Genomic DNA, 14,860 nt, shown 5'->3' with positions numbered 1-14,860 from the left:
GCTAAGGGCATGTACCTTGGTTGCAGTTTGTCCCCGGCCCTGGTTGGTCGTGCGGGTGGCATCCACTCGATGTGTCCCTTTCACATCGATGTTTCTCTCTCTCTCTCTCTCTGTTCCTCTCTCTCCCTCCCATTCTGTCTGTACAAAAAATGGAAAAATGTCCTCGGATGAGGATAAAAAAAAACAAAAACAAAAAAAAACACCTGGATGGCCCTGGCCTGGCGGCTCAGTTGGTTAGAGTGTCCTCCCAAACACCAAAAGGTTGCAGGTTCAATTTCCAGTCAGGCACATACCTAGGTTCCAGGTTTCATCCCTGGTCAGTACATGTACAGGAGGCAACTGATGTTTCTCTCTCATATTGATGTTTCTCTCTCTCCCTCCCTCCTGTCTCTGAAATCAATAAAAACTAAAAACATAACCATGGGTGAAGATTTAAAGTAAAAAATATTTTAAAAAACATACCAGGACTATTACTGAATGGATAAGGAATCCAGCTGAAGGAGGTTGTCATCAACTAAGAGATGAAATTGTAAGGAATTGAAATAATTCAGGTCTATAAAAGTTCAGGAGTTCAAAATAAAACGCAAAGAAAAGCTAAAATACAATGTGCAGTGAGGTCATTATAATGCCAAAAAAAAGTGACTCTGATAGGAGATTACTAGTTTTCATTGATTTTAACAAGTGGAATAGAATGCATATATACATCTATTCTACATATATATTTATCTTTGTTTCAATGTGTAAGTATATGTATATATAAGTATATACCAGCAGATACTCTAACATCATTTTATTCAATTTCATTTGTTATAACATTGATGAGATGCCATAGGAACTCAACTCTTGTTTATTTCAATTTGCTTCTGGTAAAATTGCTTTCCCTGTGTCATTTTCTTAAAGTCACAGACCCATCGATTATTTTAAATGAGGACTTACTGTGTGTATACTTATTGCGGATAAGCAAGATGACAAAAAAATCCTAAAAGAGGAAGCCAATATAAGTTTTTTTAGTTTACTTTTTCTGCAAATGTAGAGTATATATATTTGTGTGATCATAATCTATATGAAAGAGTGGAGAGGATTAATTTTGAGTGAGCCAAATGCTCTCTGTAAAGGTGGGAATTCTGCCAAGAACTCTGCAGAGAAGACATTATAGCAGGTGCCTATTTACCAAATAATTCTAACACATGATACTTAAGTAGAAAGATTGCCCATCAGTTGATCAACTCTGGTGGTCATACACATTAACTAATTAACATCATGTTTTAGGATGATAATTTAGCCACATGTTCTGAAGGGGAGAATTACTGGGTCAGATCTGAACCTTTGTTTTCTAGTAGATAAAATGGTTGAATGAGCACTCCAATGATTTTAAATGATAGACAATGCTAACTGAAGGTTTTAAGCATAATAAGACTTGTGTAGGTAAGTATACAAGGACGATGACTTAGGTAGTACTGACCATATAAGAAATAAATAACACATCTTTTCTGGAAATGGTGTAAAAGGATTGGACTTGTCCCATGATGGAACAAATCAAATCATCCAAATTCTGCAAAGAATCACTTGGCCCTTAGACCAGAACTAACAATAGCATTTAACCTGAGGTAGAATTCCTTCTGTTTTTGGAGTGGGTAAAATTGTTTTTATTCTAGGAAGTTTCCAAAATAAATATGTAATTAAAATAATAACCCTCAAGAAGTGTTTAAGATCAGAAATAACATTAATAATATAATATGAATAAATGAATACATAAACAAACAAATACAATATAAATTGCCGATTAGCACCCTAAGGAAGAGTTGAATGAGACCCTCTGAAGATTTCAAGAGCTGTTTGTTGGTACAGTTCACTCTTCTTTCCTGTGAATACTTAGCTACTTGTATTCTCAGTCTTTGCAACTCAAGGCATCCATGGGCCCTGCCTCATTCCCCCTCTTTGTGCCATTACCAGGAAACCCTCCTAAAGGAATAAATTAGGGTACTCATAGGGCTGGATTCATTTGTTTTCTCTTTACCAGGGATCATTGCTATCTTTTGGCTGATGTCCACTATTTTTGAAAAATTCTGATTTACATGTTTTGTCTGTTTTTTGGTCCTTGCAGGGAGGGGGGTAAATCCTGTTTCTGTTAGTTCATCTTGTCCAGAAGCAAGAGATCACATGTCTGTTTAATATTTTGTGTGACAAAATGAGTACGTGAGCATTTCTGCTGCACACTGAAATACGATGGTTGTCTTAAGAAAAAACACGTGTCCATATGAGCTGAGAGCTGAACAAGCCCTTCTTTTCATGGAACACATTTTTTTACTTGAAAGATTAACTGATGAACTGTGCATTGCTTTTCTCTCTTTTTTTTTTATATACTTGGATATTTGGCAGATATTTACTAAAAATGAAAGAAGTGATCTTGCTGTTTCAAAAGAAGTCAACTGATAGTATTTTTTGTCATGGACTAAATTCAAGCCTTCAAGGGAAAATAAAAATTTTGGAAAACTTGTGGCACTGTGATCATGAGAGCGTCCCACTCCTTATAGACGCATCTGATAAAGATTGTGGTGACATTAACAAATAAATTTTCATTTTGTTTAAGAAAGTATGTTAATGTTTGAAAGAACTGAATAACTCAGGTAAATGTTAAAAAAGAAACAACATTTTTCAAGTGATCACTGTTAGAAAATGATGCAAAAGTAAAAGACGGTTCAAAGATCAAAAGGGACCATTTGATGTGACAGAGTATAGCAGTGCTCACTGATTTGGTTTCAGATTGTATATTGCAAAGAAGCTTACATGAACTACCACTTACTGAGCTTTGGTGTAGTATCAAGAAGAATATCCAAAGTTTCCTGAAAAGTCTTTGAAAACATTCTTCTTAGTTCCAACTACATATCTATGTGAGCTTGGATTTTCTTCAGATACTTCAACCAAAAGAACATATTGTAGCAGATTGCATTCAGAAACAAATATGGGCATCTCCTTGTCTTCTGTGAAGCTAGACATTAAGAGGATGTGCAAAAATGTAAAATAACACCACTCTTTTCATTAATTTCTTGGGAGAAAAAGTAGTTATTTCTTACTGAAATATATTATTTACTTTAACATATATGCATTCATTATTGCTTATCTAAATAAAACATTACTCATGTTTAGTTTTTTTTAACTTTAATTTCTTACATAGTAATTTTTGATAAATATAACCAATTTAAAGAAAACCTCTTTAAAATTCCCAATAAAGGGATTACGAGACCAGAAAGTCTGAGACTTGCTTCTCTAATTATTGTGATATTACACATATAGCTAACATTTCAAACACACTCTGTATGCCTGTGTTGTCAAAGCTCTTTGAAGATACCCTTGTCTCATTTAATTTTCACAGTAGGACAATGCAATAAATACTATGATAACTTTCTTTTTATAGATGTAGAAAATAAGGTTCAATTTCCCTAAAGTCACACAGCTGTGAAGTGGAAAATGTCAGAATCTGGACACACACTGTATGGCTCAGAGTCTGCACCATGAAGCATCTTTTCCATATTTCTGTACTATGTTTTGTCTAAATCTTACAGTGGTTTCTATACGTGAAGGATTTTTATTTGAAATATTGTAAATAAAAAAATTTTTATTCTACTAAGATTGTAATCAATTTATAATAAATGTTGGAGATAAATTTGTCAATTTCACACGTTTTTATTTTTCTGTAAGTAGTGAGTAAACATGGAGGAATGTTGATTGTTTAAACAATGGTCATTGTTTATTGGAGTTTTAAGGCTAATATGTTGAGTATTAAACAAAGTACAGGGGAGTGGTGTTCCTCTCCGCACTCACAAGCTGAAAAGCTGAGGAACAGCGCCCTCTGGACTCCAGAAGGAACTGGGCATGTGACGGCCCACCGCGTAAGAGCCTTGAGCTGTACTTGAATTCAGCATATAGCAACCCTGTGGTGTGCACATCTTTTTTATTTCAAGAGGATGATAGTACTTGACATGACAGGAGAATTTACTAAAGACGCACAGATACTTCCTTTAGCAATTTCAGGCCAGGGTCTTTCTATTCATATGCTAATTATGAATCAGTTAGGATTATAAACCTTGAATAGCTCTTGATTTAGACTTACTTGTAAAACTAAGGTATAGAAAAATCACAATAACGATATTTTCAGAAAAGCACCAAATTAATTCCATATTCTTAAGGAAGTATTTAGAAGTGAAATACCACAACTTTTTCAAATGTTGGAGCAAATCAAACAAAAACAAAATAAGACACCAACCCACCCCACATATCTGTGTGTGTGAGTGTAGGAAAAAAAAAGTATTTATGGCCAAATACTACTAATAATGAATCTAGATGGAGAATGTATGGATGGTGCTTATTGTATTATCATTTCAATAGACTTTGGGGATCAGAGAAAGAACTCTATGTGAAAAATAGTATTAAAAACAGAGGCAAATGTAGGTTTTACATTTTGCTTGCTTATATTGTTCACAATTTTGGGACTTTATCATGTGTTCAAGGTTAGGTTGAGATACATAGGACCTGTCCCTTGTCGAAGTGTTTTCTAATATTCTTTATTTATTTAGACAGGCATTGAAAGTAATTTTCTATAAATAAAAAGTATGTGCTTTTTTTTAAAGCTTGAAATAGGGATTTGTTACTTACACTATTAAGGAGATGTTGATATGTTTAATGTCTTTTATTTTACATTTTCAGCCCCTCCTACCTTCAGGTCCTTGAGCAAGCCATTTAAACTCTGTTTCTTAATCTATAAAACTGCAATAATACTAGAAGTTACCTCATAAGAAATTTGTGGTAAGCCTTTAATACATATTAGCCATTTTGTATAGTAATCCAATAATGTTAGGCAGTCACTAATATAATTTAAGTAAAGATAAAAAAGTATAGATAGAACCAGACCTTGCTCTCTTGAGTTCGGTATTTCAGTTAGGTGTGGCTAGACCTTGCACCATTTTCAGTTCAAATGTCAGTTAACTGCCTTCCGTCTTCAGTGTCTGACAGTTGGGGGCTTTGAAAGTTGTCATTGCAATTCTCAGCTGTCTAGTTAGCCTTAAAAAAAAAAAAAAAAAGAGTTGAACTAGATTAACATGGGCATGGCTTATCTTATGTTTGTCTGTAATTCAAGGGGCTTTATAGAAAATCCTGGGTTCCTAGCATCAAATTTCTAATCAGTTTTATTAATAGGGTCCTTTATATTTGGCAACCTGAGAAGCTGCTCCTCTGTCTCACACCTTAATATCTGGCACTGTGCTAAATGCTCTAGTTACCTGTCTTATTTAATATGAACACTATGCAGTTTGTTGAATTTAACCTAGTTCTCTTAAGAGGAAAATTCTTGTTCCAAGTATCGAGGAATATGTTCAAGTTTGCACAGCTAGGAAGTGGCAGATTAGAGATTTGAAGCCTGACTGACCATCTCATTCCCTAAAAGCTATTAGCAAGTCTACCCTTCTTAGGAAAAAAAAACATTTAAATAATAATTAGATTCATCAGTAAAGCTATTCAGAATATTTTCTCCTCAGCCATCTTGGTGTGATTCTGCAATAGTTAAGACAAGAGTATAGGGGTCCGGCCAGTGTGGTTCAATGGTTGAAGCATCAACCCATGCACCAAGAGGTTGCCGGTTTGATTCCTGGTCAGGGCATGTACCTATATCATGGGCCTGATCCCCAGTGGAGAGCATACAGGAGGTGGCCAATTGATGTTCTCTCTCATCCATGTTTCTATCTCTCCCTCTCACTTCCTCTCTCTCTCTAAAATCAATAAAGGAAAACAACAACAAAATTTAAAATAAAAAGACAGAATATGGGGGGAAAAAAGCAGTCCTTGGAGTAGTGTAAAGTGGGAATTGAATCCTTCACCGGCCATTTTAACAGAGTAACCTGGGGCAGGTTTTTCAGCCCTGTGTACCTCATTTCTTCATCTAAAATAAAGGCATGGTAATCTCCACCTTGTAGGATACTCAGGAGGATTAAATTAAATTATATTTCCATAGCACAAGGCATATAATAAGCATTCAACATATATCTTACTTCTTATACTGGACCTATTTTTAATTTGGCTACCTGAGTCCTAGCCATTTTCCATTAGACAAGAGTTCCTAAAGCAGCCATTTGTTCTCAAGATTTTTGTAAGTGCTGATTCCTGTTCATGGCAAATGCTACAGAATTTTAGACGATGCTATGGGGAAGCATAATATAAACTGACATAGAACATTTACAAAGATTATGACTACAGGCTTGAACCAGGTTCTGGCACAGAAGCAGCCTCCCTGCAGCCTTCCACAGACCCGGGGGTGTTTTCAGCTCCATTCATGGTAGAGCGGTGCCCTGGCCCAGCCCTGCAGTCAGTTCTTCATCTCAAGTGTTTCGTTTCCTTCCTAATGATTATTGTCATTTAGGTAATTTGTTTGTTTGGCTGCTTATTCCTTCCTATTGTCGGATTCTCTGCTAATGGGTATTCCCCATCTGGATAAATATATTCTAAGTGGAAATTTTCATGAAAGAGTAATACTATACAGTTTTGTTTTTATAATATGTATTTATAAAATCATTATTCCTTGTATTTCATTTTCAGAGTAGTACAACATAATCTTGTTAGTTCTGAAAATGGTAACCCTTATGAATAATTCTTTTTAGAAATGGGAATATTAGTAATCACATGTTAGAATTGGTCAGATTCAGTAACCAGGGTTCCTGAAATATTTAACTCAGTTCTATTTGATGAACATTTACTCATTTCCATCAAAATAAATGATCTTTATAGGGAGAGTTTTAAACTGAGACGAGACTGAACTGAGTAAGTTAACTGTGAAGTCAATGGACTGGACAAGGGAGAACGAAAAATTAGTGTTGTATTTGTGTTTGGGAGGTGGAGGAAAGTGGTAAGTGATTTGAAAAGCTTTCTTAGAAAACAACTCTAGGATGTATAAAAAAACAAAATTGACTACTAAAATAAAATGGCTTGAGATTAAAAAATGTTTAAGTCACAAGAATCGAAGGGTTATACATCAAACTATATAGACAAAATAGTAACTGACTTCTTAGAGAATAGAATATTTAATAGTGGATGATCATACTGTCCTAGTTAGTAAACATCACAGAGGATAAAACTAGAGATATCACAATACACTTATCTACTACGTATTTTCTTTAACTCCATACATAGATGTTAAAAAAAAAAAAAAAAGAATCGTTAATATTCATCATATAGTAAAGAATTTGGCCTTGTCCAAAGAAAGATTTGGACTTTGTTTTAGGTTTCTGGGAGATAGTCTATTACAATAGTTGGTAGGAGTAACTATTTTTCCAGTGGAGGCTGTGCACACTGGATCTTATATTTGGGTCATCCACACCCCATAGCTTTAGTCCCGCGAGAATGGCCTACATGGTGAGCTAGGGTGGGGACTTCAGGTCTCATCAGTCAATGATGCCTCTGTGTTAAAGCCTCCATGTAAACTACAGACACAGAATCTCCGGGGAGCTATGTGCACATTGATTCTTCATGTCAATATCGTGAGAGGACACTGAAAGCTTCACATTCAAAACCTCTCAGACTCGGCCCTAGTGTGTCTTTCTTGGCTGATTTTAATTTGTATCTTTCCCCTATAATAAACAGCAGTTAAAAGTCTAAGAACTTCCAAGGAGTTATATGAGTCCTTCTAGCAAATTATTCAACCTGAGAATGGTTTGGGGAGCCCTCTGAACTCAGAGTTGTCGGAAGTTAGGGCAGCATTGAGGACTGTATCCTCACACTTCACAGGTTGGCTTACTCTGGGTATTTTTTTTTTAATATGTTTTTTATTGATGTATTTAGAGAGAGAGTAAGGGAGAGAGAGATCATTCAGCTGCCTCCTGCATGCCCCCTACAGGGAATCGAGCCTGCAACCCGGGCATGTGCAGTGACTGGGAATCGAACCAGGACCTCTCAGTCCATGGGACGATGCTCAGTCGGCTGAGCCACACCGGCTGGGCAACTCTGGGTATTTTTGATAAATATTGTAAGTGTTGTTAAATCCTGAATTGCCTTTTAAATTTTCTCAGCCTAAATTATGTTTAATAAAGTTTTACTGTTATTTGGGCATATTATATATTTTAGGAAGAGATACTCAAACACTTAAGTAATAGAGTGTTTATTGATTGCTTACTATACGTGTCTAGCTGATTTTTATGACTTTTATTACTTCGTCTTTAATTGATAGAGATATGTCATAATTTCAACTATACTCTGCATTATGATTAGACTATACAATATGAATAATATACAATTTCATTAAGTGACATAATGAAAATATTTAGATAGAAGAGTCATATCCTATTCCAACTCCACCTCAATTTTTATTTTATTTTTTATTATTTTTTCAATTTTTATATTTTTAAAATAGGGCAAATCAAACACAAATTTAGAGCTTTTTCTCTATCTGATTTTTCCTAAGGTTGTCGTAACGATCTGAGAATAGCAAGCCTAATTATTTTGTTGTGTTCTCATCAATTGTGCAAATGCATTGAACCAGGAAAGTAAGTTGGTCCCATTTGATTAGCTCCCACTCATTCTGCTTCAGCTATTGTCATTTGCTAGGAAGTGAGATTATAATATTGGCTCTCCCATGAACAGGAACACTGCCAGCTCTGTTGGGGGAACATAAATATATCACAGTTATATCTCCAATTCATTATTAATAACACCTTGCACTATGGGCTTGAGCCTGTAGCAGACATTTATGAATAGGTCAGAAAATGAAGAGTGGAAATGGGAACACTGGGCCTTTAATTACAGCTGCACAAATGGTAGCACTGTAGCTACAGAACTGTTAAAAATCAATTAAGGAGGGTTGCCACCTGATCTGCCTACACATAATCTATTTAATCTGTTTCTGAAGTCAAATGTTTCTGGACCCTGAGACTTTTCATCAGCATGCCATTTTACTTAGAAAGTATAGTCCAGAAGTTCCTTGGGCCCTATTATTTTAGAATAACTTATATAAGAAATAAATTGATGGCTGTGCACCAATTATCTCATCTCTAACCCAACTTTGTTGGGAAAACACACATAGTACCTTTTCAAAAGGTAACACTAGTGGAAACTAGTCCTGAAAACTCTTGAGCATGTTTTTTTTTTTTTTTTTTTTTTTAACATGCTAATCAACAAGAAATAATCTTAATGATTCTGCAATACAGAAAAAATTTTTCCATTGAAATGTGTCTATACTCATCATTTCTATAATCATTAAATTATAAGAATTTAGGATGTTTATTTTATGTCACTTTTTAAGAAATAACTTAATCTAGTATATGTAATAAATTTTGCTGTGATTCTTAAATAGGATTTATTAAACAGAAAATGGGGAATATTCTGAAAATAGAAAGAATCATTTTGGGAAATAATCTAGTAAGAGACCTATTATAATTATATTATTGGTGTTAGTGACACCACTATAATTCCACCGTTCACTTAGTTATCATTAAATTCTAGTACTTTATACTTTTAGCTCATTTATTCCTCATGTAATGATGAGAAATTTATTAATATTCTCATTTTATAGATGATATTATTGAAACTCAGATGGTTTTAGTAACTCGAGCAAGTAGATCTATAGAGCATCAACATAAAAAACCCAGCAATTTCTGGAAAATGGTTCATCAGTGATACCACTGTAAACCATTTATTGAATAAGGAGAAAAATAAATGAATGCATAAACAAATGAAGTCAGTGTTAAACTCACTGCATCTTACATCTAAATCAAAATACAAATTATATAATATTTTGACTATTTAAAAATATTTATATATAAAAATATTTCTATTGATGCCACTCATTCATTTAGGGATGAAAAACCAAATAAACTATTTAACAATACAGGTTAACATCACACTTAAAATTGCATCAATTAAAAAAATTTCCAGCCCTGGCTGGTTTGGCTCAACGGTTAGAGTGTTGGCCTGTGGTCTGGAGAGACCTGGGTTCGGTTCCCGCTAAGGGCACATACCTCGGTTGCAGTTTGTCCCCGGCCCTGGTTCAGACGTGTGGGTGGAAACACTCAATGTGTCCCTTTCACGTCGATGTTTCTCTCTCTTTCTCTTTTCCTCTCTCTCCTTCCCACTATCTGAACAAAAAACAAAAAAATGTCTTCAGGTGAGGATAAATGAATAAAAAATAAAAAAACTGCCCTGGCCAGTTTTTCTCAATGGTTAGAGCATTGTCTGTGGACCAGAGAGTCCCGGGTTCAGTTCCCGCTAAGGGCACGGACCTCGGTTGCAGTTTGTCTCCGGCCACAGTTGGGGTCATGCAGGTGGCAACCAGTCGATGCATCTCTCTCACATCGATGTTTCTCTCTCTCTTCCCCTGTCTCTCCCTCCTGCTCTATCTGAAGATAAATGCAAAAAATGCCCTTGGGTGAGGATAAAAACAAAATGAAACAAAACAAAAATTTAGCCTGTGTATTAAGCATCGGCCTACGGCCGGAGAGATTCCGATTCAATTCCCAGTCAGGGCACATGTGCAGGCTGTGGCCTCAGTCCCCAGTGGGGGCCATGTAGGAAGCAGCCGATCAACGCCTCTCTCTCCCTTCCTCTCTTTCTAAAAAAGTAATAAAAACATTTAAAAATGAAAAAATAAACCAACTTTTAGTTTTTTTATGAAAATTTTCAAATATATGAAAAAAAAAATGTAGATCATAAAGTGACTCCCGTATGCCAATTACCCCAATTTAACAAAAGTTATCATTTGCCACATTTGCTCTTTTTCATTTTTTGCTGTATAATTTCAAAGTAAATTGCAGATAGGACATCTCAGATCTAAACACTTTTGAATCAGCGCTAAAATGAAACACTCACTACCATTTTAACACCCGACAGTATCATTACCGCACCCAACAACTTTAACAAAAGTTCCTTAACATCATTTCATATCTATTGCCTTTTTAAATTTCACCCATTAACCGAAAAGTGTTTTTCACAGTTAATTTGTTAAAGTGAAGTTCCAGCCCTGGCCGGTTTGGCTCAGCGGTTAGAGCGTCGGCCTGCGGTCCTGAGAGACCCGGGTTCGGTTCCCGCTAAGGGCACGTACCTCGGTTGCAGTTTGTCCCCGGCCCTGGTCGGTTGTGCGGGTGGCAACCACTCGATGTGTCCCTTCACATCGATGTTTCTCTCTCTCTGTTCCTCTCTCTCCCTCCCACTCTACCTGAACAAAAAATGGAAAAATGTCCTCGGGTGAGGATTAAAAAAAAAAATAAATAAAAATAAAGTGAAGTTCCAGTGTGGGGAAAGCATTATGTTTCGGTTGCCATGCTTCTCTGGTCTCTCTAGGCCCAGCCCCTTTCCTACCTTCTGCCATGCTTTTTGACCATGGCTTACTGAAGAGCAGATCACACCTACTGATCAAGTTGCTTCTGCTGCCTCATAGTGTCATCTGCTTGTTCCTCTGCTCCTTTTATTACTTACTGATTAAAGAGAAGTTAGCTTTAGCGGCTTGGTTGGAAGCAGGTTAAAGGTTCTCGGAAAGAATTCCTAATAAGTGAGGCTGTAGACTGACTGCATTCCATCTGGATGCACAGTGATCGTCCCCTGTGTTCATTTTGCTAAGAGTGCTCTGTGGGTTCAAGTGGCCGCAGCCGGGATCCTCCATGGTGCACTGTCCTTTTTCCTTCCCGAACTGGGTCTTGCTGTGGAATATGCAACGGAAGACTATACATTTATATACAATTGCTTCAAGTCACACCGTATTCATTCTATTTTATATTTTCCCTAGCGTGACACGCAATTCAGATGTCTAAGAGGAGACGTGAGGAGCTAATCGACTATTTTTGTCCATATTCTAATTTGAACAGACTTCTAGAAAATATAAAACTCATAATGTTTGTGGTTTGCAAACCGGACGTTCCCTCAATAGAGCAAAATCATCCCGGAAATCCTTTTCCTTAGGTTTAACTTTTGAAAGAACCTAGTTTCCTCTTTCTTTCTCTCCTTCCCCAAAGTAGGCAGAGCAAGGTTTGCCTCTGGCACACTTACAAGGGGAGATGTTGATGCTTTAGGGAGGCAAGTGGTGCTTCAGTGCAAAATCACTAGCAAATGATTCTTTCCTCTGACAGATTGATTACCTTCCTTTCCATCCACTGGGGAACTTCTGATTCTACATAAAATTTTATTTACAAGGTTGAACGATATAAACAGAAGAAATAAAACCACACACATACACAAATAACAACATACACTACGCAAAAAAGTGCTACCTCTTCTCCACATGGATCTTGGCACACGGTGCAGGAGCCTGAGAATGACGCAGAGGGCATCACCCAGAGGAAGAAGCTGGTAACTCAATCATGGCAGCTCTTTCAAACCAGGGACAATAGGCAGCCTTGTAACGTTTACTAGTGTAACCCACGGGCATGGTCCATAACACGTTTTTATCGTTTCTCAAATGGGACTGGTTATTCCTAGTCACTGATTTTACTCAGGCTTTTTCCTCTCTCTCGGGACCATTCTTTTCTGCCAAGAAAACCCTTAATTATCCTTCCAAAGCAGTATACACATCTTCCCATCTTTAAAGCTGTCCATGAGCCTCTCTTCTGTCTTATTAGAGAACTTAGTAGTTTGCAATTGATCTGCTGGGATAATTGTTTTCTCTCTAAACAGAGAGGCCCTCAGGATCAGGTATCAGGTCTTTTTCATCTCTGTTAGTCAGTTCCTAGAATCTTGTAAGCAATAGGTATTTGTTTAATACATAAATAAAATTCTTTTTAAAGTATAAGCCTTTGTAACACTACAGAGGTAAAGAGGAAAGAAGAGGAGAAAAGGGAGAGAAGTAATCAATATAATGGCCTGAGATCGGATTTAAGTCTGTCTTTGGAATATCACCAACTTCCAGTGCAAAAAGACACCAAAGGTCAAAGACATGTTGATATAACATTGTGCATTAAGTTGAACATTTTAATTTAACTATTTATGACATTAAATTAATAATGTTCATAACTCTTGATGTCCAAAAAGTCCCTTATTGTTCTAAATTCCCAAATAAACATTCTTTGGAATATGATATACTGGACCATTTTGTAATCATAAAACCTCCCACAGAGTCAGTACAACAATATTAGATATGTGTATTGAGCTCAGAAAAAATAACTATCTGCAAAAAAGAATAAGCATGAAAGAAGATTCTAGAGGTGAGACCAGAAAGTCTGGTCTTTCTGATGGTCTATGGAGCCCCCTACAAAGGAGAGGGACAAGAAGATCCAAAGAAATAAATGCTATCTGGCATTTCCTCGGGATCTTTTAGGATGTGCTAATCAGAATATATAAGTAGACATTTATCTACATCCTCACTTAGGATGTCTAGAAGCTTGGCACTGTCAGATATTAATTGGAAGCAGGATGACCTGGGATTGAAGCTCAGTTACAACACTTCTTTCCCAAGACTCAAGAAGGAACAGGAAGGATGGAGATCCATTTCCTCCTAGGTTTCACATTCTGTTCTCTGGGATGATAAAAAAGAATAAGTGGTATATGCCTCTATGTGGAACTACTCTGTGTGTGTGTGATCAGATAGTTATATATACTTTATGCACACACAATTATTTAAGGAAGTGCAGCTAGCAACTATTTCCCTAGAAATTTAGAAGAAAATAGAAAACAACAGCAAAGAAACTACAAACAGTCATAACAAAAGTAATATTTTAAATCTGATATCGGATCTGGAGTACTTGAAGATGCTTTTAGTATAAAGTAGAGTTTATTAATTTTACCAAAATGGCCTATATTTTAGAAAACTATATAAAGTAAAAAGCACAGAAAATTCTTCAGAAAAATTCTATTCATTTTAACATTGCTCAATCTCATTCTTGTAAATACAATAATTTTCTCAATTATGTTAGTACCCAGTCAAAAATATTTGAGCAAAAGTTTTGTTAAGAAATAAAGATTCTGTCCTTCAATTAATTTTTTAAAAGCTATTAAATATTTGAGACTTAATTTTTTAAACCATTTCTTTTTTTAGATACTAAGTTTTAAAGCTTAGTTTTTAAATGTAAAGCTTGATTATAAAAATTATAAAATAAAGGCTTTTACTAAACTTGGAATAATGTGTATACAGATTGTTTTATTACATGAATCAGCAGAAAAGGTAATAGCAAGTGTTTTCTTCAATAACTATCTAGCACATACATGCCTGCGTCAGGCTACAGGCATGGCTTGGATTCCCATTATTTTCACAGCCCCCACATCCCATTAGGTAAGATGGGTTTAAATAAAATAAATTATCGGGAAATGTGATGAATGCAGCAATAGGAAAATGCACATAATCTACATGTATAATAGCAAGGAGAAGAGAAAGAGAAAGTCTGCCTAGGGATCTCCTTCAGCTTCCTCAAGTAGTGACACCCAAACTACTGTGGTTGTTATTATGGTAATTTTTGTTAGTTGCTTTGTTTCTTTGTTGGCTTTATTTCTAAGTCTGAATGGAATTTATTCAAGTTTTCAAATACAGGAAGAATATCAAGGGGAGAAGAAATCATGCTGACAGAGGCACAGACACATGAATCAGCATGTAGTGTTTGGGGAATTATTACTAATTTGCTTGTCTAAGCAGTGGTTCTCAGTCAGGAGTGCTTTTGCCCCTACAAGAACATTTGGAAATGGTTGGAGACAGACATTTTTGGCTCTTACAGAGTGAAGGGTACCCTAAAATCTAGAGGGGGAGAGGCCTGTAATATTACTAAATATCTTACAATGTCGACAGGACATCCCCCACAATGAAGAATTACCTAGCTCAAGATGTCAAGAATGCCAGATTGAGGAAGCCTTGGTTAAAGCATGCAATCTGAGGTGATGAAACAGGGAGAAATAAAAGATGACAAGGCAG

The 14,860-nt window shown here is 36.0% G+C and overlaps 1 protein-coding gene across 1 annotated transcript in view; it reads left to right on the top strand.

Moving 5' to 3' along the window:
* ZNF804B (zinc finger protein 804B) overlaps window positions 1–14,860 on the top strand; it is a 568,493-nt gene that overhangs the window by 71,923 nt on the left and 481,710 nt on the right. The gene's annotated exons all lie outside the window — the stretch shown is intronic.

Source organism: Molossus molossus, unplaced genomic scaffold (assembly GCF_014108415.1).
Source record: "Molossus molossus isolate mMolMol1 unplaced genomic scaffold, mMolMol1.p scaffold_m16_p_7, whole genome shotgun sequence".
Lineage (NCBI taxonomy): Eukaryota > Metazoa > Chordata > Mammalia > Chiroptera > Molossidae > Molossus > Molossus molossus.
The sequence above is the reverse complement of the archived record's forward strand: the minus strand, read 5'-3'. Positions and strand labels throughout refer to the sequence as shown.